This window comes from Chiloscyllium plagiosum, chromosome 50 (genome assembly GCF_004010195.1).
Source record: "Chiloscyllium plagiosum isolate BGI_BamShark_2017 chromosome 50, ASM401019v2, whole genome shotgun sequence".
NCBI classification, from domain to species: domain Eukaryota; kingdom Metazoa; phylum Chordata; class Chondrichthyes; order Orectolobiformes; family Hemiscylliidae; genus Chiloscyllium; species Chiloscyllium plagiosum.
The window spans coordinates 2267587-2275441 of NC_057759.1; the positions used below are offsets into that span (position 1 = coordinate 2267587).

At 39.7% G+C, this 7855-nt stretch overlaps 1 long non-coding RNA gene across 1 annotated transcript; it reads right to left on the minus strand.

Annotated features, from left to right (window-relative positions):
• Positions 1–1508: 1508 nt before the first annotated feature.
• On the minus strand, positions 1509–6067 carry LOC122544674. The gene is made up of 3 exons (XR_006310435.1): positions 6039–6067; positions 5295–5402; positions 1509–1801 (listed from the first exon to the last, which is right to left on the minus strand). It is a non-coding gene; the product is annotated as an uncharacterized LOC122544674 (long non-coding RNA).
• Positions 6068–7855: the final 1788 nt, after the last annotated feature.

Here is a 7855-nt window from a genome sequence, read left to right on the forward strand (position 1 = left end):
ACCTAACAGTTTCTGCTCTGTGTCTGAGGGTGTATTTATGAATCTATTGCCGTCAGTGTTTGCAATGTGAAAGTAAATTGATCAATCTTTCCTCATTAGTTTCTGTTCTCTGAATCAGAGTGTTTAATTATCAATGAGTAACTGTCAGTTTTTGGCTTTGTGAATGTGTAAATGAATTTATCATGCCGTACCTATCAGATTCTGCTTTGAGTTTTTCTGAGAGTTTAGTTTAATCTGTCCCTGTCAGAATCTGTAAATGTAGTTACCAATCCATACCTGTCAGTTTTTCTGGCTGAATATGTGTGCGAAATGTCAGGCTATCCCTGACCAATTCCACTGTGTAAATATGAGAAATTCGGAAGCAATGCTTCCTGTCAGTCTCTGCAATGTGAATATGTGAGTGTATTTATCAATATTTCCCTGACAGTTTCTGCTCGGTGAGACAGTGTTGTGATCAATACATTCTGCCCTATGAATATTTGAGTGTCTTTATCAAATTATACTTGTCAGAAAATTTTCTCTGCATATACAGAAGTTTAGCAGTCAGTTTCGTCAATGTGAATATGTGAGCACAGGTTTGAATCTATGCCTATCTGTTTCTGCCAAGTCAATATGAGAGTGCAGTTTTCAATCTCTACCTGTCATATTTTGCGTGAAATTGAGTGTACTTATCAAACTGTATCTGAGAGTTTATGTTAAGTGAAAGTGAAGTGTTGTTAACAAAAAGTCACAGGTACAATTTGATATGTGACTAGAAGAGTGTAATTTCCAATCTGTCCCTGTCATTGTCTTCTCCATAAATCCGAGGTAGTAATTAAATTATACTTGCCGGTCTTTGCTATGTGAATGAGAGTGTACATCTCAACCAATATCTGGCAGTATGAGTTATGAGAATGAGAGTGTTGCTATCAGTCTGTACCTTTCAGTTTCTGTTATTTCAACATGTGAGTTTAGTTATCTACCTGTACCAATCAGTTTCTGCTTGGTGAATATGTGAGTGCATATAACAATCATTCCTTGTCAGTATCTGTGTTGTGAATATGTGAATGAGGGTATCAATTTGTAAACCTGTCAGTTTCAGACATGTACGTATGGAAATATACCCGTCAGATTCTGCTCTGTGAATATGGTGCAGTAATCAATCTGTCTTTGCTTTGTGAACATCCAAATATAGTCATTAATATGGACATGTCAGTTTCCACTATGTGAATGCGTATGTGTATTTCTTAACCTACCCCTGTGAGGTTCTGCTGTCTATGAGAGTGTTGACATGAACATGTAGCTGCAAGTTTCTGGTTTGGTAACGTTTGAATGCCTTTGTCAAAATGTATGTCAGTTTCTGTAATGTGAATGTGTCAGTCCAGTAATCAATTTACAACTGTAACTTTCTGTTCTGTGCATATGTAAGTGGTGGTTATCATCTGTACCTGTTAGTTTCTGCTTCATAAATGAATGAGGGGAGTTGTCCACCTGTTCCTGTCAGTTTGTGCTGTGAATGTGTCAGAGTAGTTAACAGTCTGCATCTGTCAATTTCTACAAGGTGAATGAGAGAGTGTAGTTCCCAATATGGACCTGTGAGATTCTGATCTGTTATGATTGAGTATTGTTATCAAACTGTACATGACAATGTATTTATCCCTCTGTGAACTTGGAAGTGTAGTAATAAATGTTTACCTGTTCGGTTATGCTGTGGGAAAGTTCTTGTCAGTTTCCTCCAAGTGAGTTTAGTTATCCATCTGTGCCGGCCAGTTTCTGCTATCTGAATGTATGAGTGCAAGTATCAATCTGTGTGTCTCAGTTTCTGCAACATCAATAAGCAAGTTAAATCTTTGATCTGTACCTGTCAGTTTCAGATATGTGAATGTATGAATGCTGTTATTAATATATCCCTGAATGTTTCTGCTTGTAAAAATGCAAATATATTCATTAAATTATCCCTGTCATTTTCTGCAAAGTGAATATGAAAATGTAGTTATCAATCTGTAACTGTCAGTTTCTGTTCTGTGAATATACAAGTGTTGTAATCAATCTGTACCAGCCAGTTTCTGCAGTATGAATATTATTGTAGAATGCGGCACATTATGCGACACAGTGGCTGGATCTGTTGCCTCACAGCGCCAGGGACTTGGATTCGATTCGGGCGACTGTCTGCATGGAGTGCACATACTCCCCGTGTCTGTGTGGGTTTCCTCTGGCTGCCCCGGTTTCCTCCCACAGTCCAAAGAACAGGTTAAGTGAATTGGCCATGCTAAACTGCCCATAGTGTTCAGGGATGTGTGGGTTAGGTGCATTAGTCAGGGGTAAATGTACAGTGATAAGGGAATGGCTCTGGTTGAGATAATCTTCAGAGGGTCAGGCTGAATGTCCTGTTTTGAAACTGTACGGATTCTAATTCTAACTAAAAGACTATATCTGAAAGTTTCTGCTAGATGAATTATTACATATAAATTGATTAGTTATTAATCTCTCCCCATCAGTTTCTGATTTGATAATGTATGAACGCACTTATCAATCTGAATCTGCTATTTTTTTGTAATATGAATATGGGAGTACAGTTACTGTTCTATGCCTGGAGACATAGGAGTGGAAGCTAGGAAACTTGGGGAAATGGATATTGATATCTTGAAAAATATTTGATGTCAGTGCACATGCCAAAAGTGCAGGTGTTAGAGATGTTAAAAAATAAATAAAGGTGTATCAAACTCTCAGACCTGATCAAGTATATCCCTTGATGTTGTAGGAAGCTGTATTGGTAATTTGAATAAATGATATTGTTTTCTTACTTTTTTTTAGAATATCTCAAAGGGAGGGTCAATCTATCTCTGTCAGTTATTGCAATGTGAATGTGTGACTGTGGTTATAAATCTGTACCTGTCAGTTTCTATGTGAATATGTGGGTGCAGTTACCCATCTCAGTTTCTGCAATGTGAATGAGAGTATAATTATCAGTCTCTAGCAGTCAGCTTCTCCAACATCTATATGTGATGTTAGTTATGGAGCTGAACCTCTGTTAGTTTCTGTCAATATGAATGTGTGAGTGTCATCATCAATCTGTCCCAGTCAGTTTCTGTAATGTGAATGGGTGTGAGTAGATATCAACCTGCAACTGTTTCTGCCATGTGAATATGAGTTGAATATGAGAGTGTAGTTGTCAGGCTTTGTTTGTCAAACTGAGTATTGTTATCAATCTATACTTGTCAGATTCTGCTGTGCTTTATGCAATATGAAACTGAGTGTTATTGCTAATCTGTTCCTGTCAGTTTCTGCTTTGTGGATATGATACATTTGTTATCAAACGTTCCCTGACAGTAACTACAATGTGAATGTCAGGGTGTATTTACTAATTGTTCCTATCAGTTTCAGCTCTGTATATTTAAGTGTGCAGTTATTAATCTGTAACTTTCAGTGTCTGCCATGTGAACGTGTGAGTGCATTTATCCTATCAGCTTCTTGCTAATCTGTTCCTGTCAGTTTCTGCTTTGTGGATATGATACATTTGTTATCAAACGTTCCCTGACAGTAACTACAATGTGAATGTCAGGGTGTATTTACTAATTTGTTCCTATCAGTTTCAGCTGTGTGTATTTAAGTGTGCAGTTATTAATCTGTAACTTTCAGTGTCTGCCATGTGAATGTGCGAGTGCATTTATCCTATCAGCTTCTGTGTTACGAATATGTGAATGTGCTTAACAATTTGTACCTGCCAGTTCTGATATTTAAATATCATCCTCAATTTCTCCTTATCGATTTCTCCTATATGTGTTACCGTGTGCAGTTAGTAATCTGTACATGAACTTTTCTGCAATTTGAAAATTAGAATATACTTACCAATCTGACTGCTCTGTAAATGTATAAGTAGAGTCATCAAACTATACATGCCAGCTTCTGCTTTCTGACTATGAATTTAGATATTAATCTTTGCCTGTCAATTTCAGCTACGTGAATGTGTGAGTGCACTTATCAATATGTACCTGTTAGTTTTTGCTCAGTGCATTTGATTTGTGTCATGGATTGTGCAATGGGAAATTAAAGGGTTTTCCAACTCCTATAGTGCAGACTCAAACTGGCAGGAATGATACCATGGGCTGTTCTTCAGGATGTCATCAGTTTTTCCTCAGTGCATAGCTACATACTTTTGTGAATAATGTTGAGAAATGGATAGGTGTTACATTCCTTTGGTAGTGTCAAAATGAAAGGGGAACAAACAAATAAATTGTATTGTAGCCGATTGACCACAATGTTTCTGCTACAGGAAAGAGAATTGGCTAGTTCACTTCATTATTCTATTGTGAGTATTACATAATCCTGCTCTGTAGTGTGATGGTGCAAGCCATTAGCAGTACTCTCCTGGTGCTCTATGGTGGCAATGAGGAAAGCGAAAACACTTGTATTTTTGTCATGCAGCAGAGAAGATTTAAATCATTCAGGCAAATTTATTGAACTCTTCTTTCAAAAAAAGGAGAATTTACAAATTAATTTCTTTGTTGAATTAAAGGGTGATTACTTGATTATATTGTTAAATTGACGATATGACATTTGATTTTCTTCCTTGTTTGTGATATTTCATAGGGTGGGGAATTTGGGATTCTTTGTAGAAGATTAAAGTGAATTTGGAGACCAAGTTACACATTGTTTAATTAAAAAATGAATACTGGGCAGTGTGAAAATGTAATTTCTATCCATGCAAGGTGAATATGTTGAGATCAAGGTGGGGTTGGCAGCTCCTCTGCTGCCATGACACACTTAGTGAAATGGAATGCTGGCTGAATGGGATTTAGTTGCTTGTTTTTGTGTAAGCATTTCGTAAATATTCATTTCTGTTTCCTCCAGTGTTAATGTGTGTACATCGCTGTTAGTTTCTGTATCTTGGGTGTTGATATGATGGTTCAATCTGAATCAGTCAGTACCTTTGTGTGTGTGTGTGTGTGCTCAGTAATTATTCACTACTTGTCACATATGGTTGTTGACATCATGCTTTTACATAATTTCATTGTTTGTCCAATTGTGACATTTAAAATTCCCGTTTAAAATGTAAACTTGATTTAGTACACCAATTGCCTACATCAGACAACCAGTCAGCTTCAAAAATACTGTGAATGGTTGTGGCCTATGAATCATATCAATTGAAACTGGGAAGATGTCTATGGAGAATGCAGAGAAAAAAGAAACTTGTCTTTCCGCAATTGTATCTGACTGTTTGCTTGTTTGGATATATCTCTGGAAATTGAGCTCAAACTAAGTCTGATCCAATCAGTTCTGTATCTGTGCTTTCAGCTTTGACAGTGGTGACATACCTGCTGTTTGTTTGAAGCAGCTGGTCAAACTTGGCTTTGTACTGAGGAAATATGACATTGTCTTCATCATTCAAATACTTGTTTGGAGGAAGACGGAAGATTTTTCAGCTGTAAATCAACATAAGCCAAGTTAGGCAAGATTAAACTGATCAGTGTGATAGTCAGTTAATAATCATTAGGATATTTTTAAACCTCGCAATTCAAACAGAACCAGGTTTCAATTCCACTCTTTCCCCGAGTGGCTCCTGGTCACCTTTTATTTGCATCTTTGCAACAATTGGGTGAGATCCAGAACTAACGTCTGCACACATCCATGAATGAGAATTCTTGATGCAGCTGCAATGCTGACAAATATCATAGCAAGCTGCCAATACACTAAATGTTGAAGGAAAGAACAAGTGACGCTATGTCTATTGTTTTATTCGAAACTTCAAATCTGTTCTCTCTAATACGTGTCCTTTCTACGATTTCCAAAATTATGGTTTGTGCTTCCATTATTCAGCGCCCCATACCAATAAACAGCGTGAAACAGAAGTCAAGCAGAATTCCCATCAGTGTTTAGGGGATTAAAAACCCCAAGAATGTCCCACAGCAGCTTCTTCCCGCTCTGCCTCCCTCAGCAGGCCCACACTCAGCCCGAGAAAGGCCTCTCTCTTCCCCCCAGCCCGCTCACTCCAAGTTCCGGGACCAGTTCCTGCTCCGCTCGGCCTCTTACAAACAGCCCCCGGTTCTCCCTGAACTCACCCCGAATCAATCCCGGTCTCGGAGCCCCCTCTGTGTCCCAGGCTCCCATCCCGATGTGCTGCTGGAAGGAGCCTGCTGTTCCCTCGCTTCCCTGGGCGCTGATCTCTCCATTGCGGTCTGTTTCAAACAAACCTCTTGCACTCACTGAGTCAACGCTCCTCAATGGCAGCGCTGGGGGAGGGACTCACGCATGCGCTCCTCTGGGCAGGACCAATCAGCTTTGGGAAAGGGGCAGCACCGCGCAGGACCAATCAGCTTTGGGAAAGGGGCAGCACCGCGCATGCGCTATTTCAGGTAGCCAGAACAAATCATTTACAATAAACCGACAGTGACAGCAGCAGTGCTAAACTCAGACTCAGTATCAGGGATTAGGATCAAAGCACAAATATTACTTCCAAAAAAACGAGAGACTAAATGAGCTTGGATTGTTCTTTTTTCGAGCCGAGATGTCTGAGGTGGCACATGATTGTGGTGTGAAAGATTATGAGGCGTATGGAGAGGGTGAATGTCGAGAAGCTGTTTCCCTTGTTTGAGCGATCAATCACAAGTGGTGATTGGGTTAGAATATGGTAAAAAATAAGGATTCTCACTATGATGTAGGATGGGGGTAAATATATTGAGGGAAAGTCTCTTTCGCTCAGCAAGTGGTGGAAATCTGGAAGATACTGCCTGGGAAGGCAGTGAAACCAGGAAAGCTGAACCTTGTAAAAGTATTTGGATGAGCACTTGAAATGTCATACCATTTAAGGATATGGGACAAGTGCAGGAAATTAGCAAACATTCAGTGGTAGATATTGTGGGTGCAGACACGATGCCTGAACGGCTTTTCTGTCTGTATGAGTATATGCATGCCAGCTTTTGCTCTGTGTATCTCAGGGTGCAGTTAATAATTTGTATCTGTCAGTGTTTGGTTTCTGACTATGTAATTGCATTTATCATATGCCACCTGTCAAGCTTTTGCAGTGTATATATGAAAGTCTAGTTACAAACCTGTAACTTTCAGGTTGTAGACACATACAACCTTTGATCCAACTAGTGCACACTGACCAGATACCCTAAACTAATCAAATCTCATTGGCTGGCATGGAATGATAGAGATATATAGCATGGAAACAGACCCTTCGGTCCAACCCGTCTATGTCGACCAGATATCCCAACCCAATCTAGTCCCACCTGCCAGCATCCAGCCTATATCCCTCCAAAACCTTCCTATTCATATACCCATCCAAATTCCTTTTAAGTGTTGCAATTGAACCAGCCTCCACCACTTCCTCTGGCAGCTCATTACATACCCGCACCACCCTCTGTGTGAAAACGTTGCCCCTTAGGTCTCTTTTATATCTTTGTCCTCTCACCCTAAACCCCTCTTGATCTGGACTCCCTGACCCAAGGGAAAAGACTTAGCCTATTTACCCTATCCATGCCCCTCATAATTTTGTAAACCTCTATAAGGTCACCACTCAGCCTCCGACGCTCCAGGGAAAACAGCCCCAGTCTGTTCAGCCTCTCCCTATAGCTCAAATCCTCCAACCCTGGCAACATCCTTGTAAATATTTTCTGAACCCTTTCAAGTTTCACAACATCTTTCCGATAGGAAGGAGACCAGAATTGCATGCAATATTCCAACAGGGGCCTAACCAATGTCCTCCCAACTCTTGTTCTCAATACTCTGAACAATAAAAGAAAGCATACCAAACGCCTTCTTCATTATCCTACCCATCTGTGACTCTACTTTCAAGGAGCTATGAACGTGCATTCCAAGGTCTCTTTGTTCAACAACACTCCCTAGGACCTTACCGTTAAGTGTATAAGTCCTG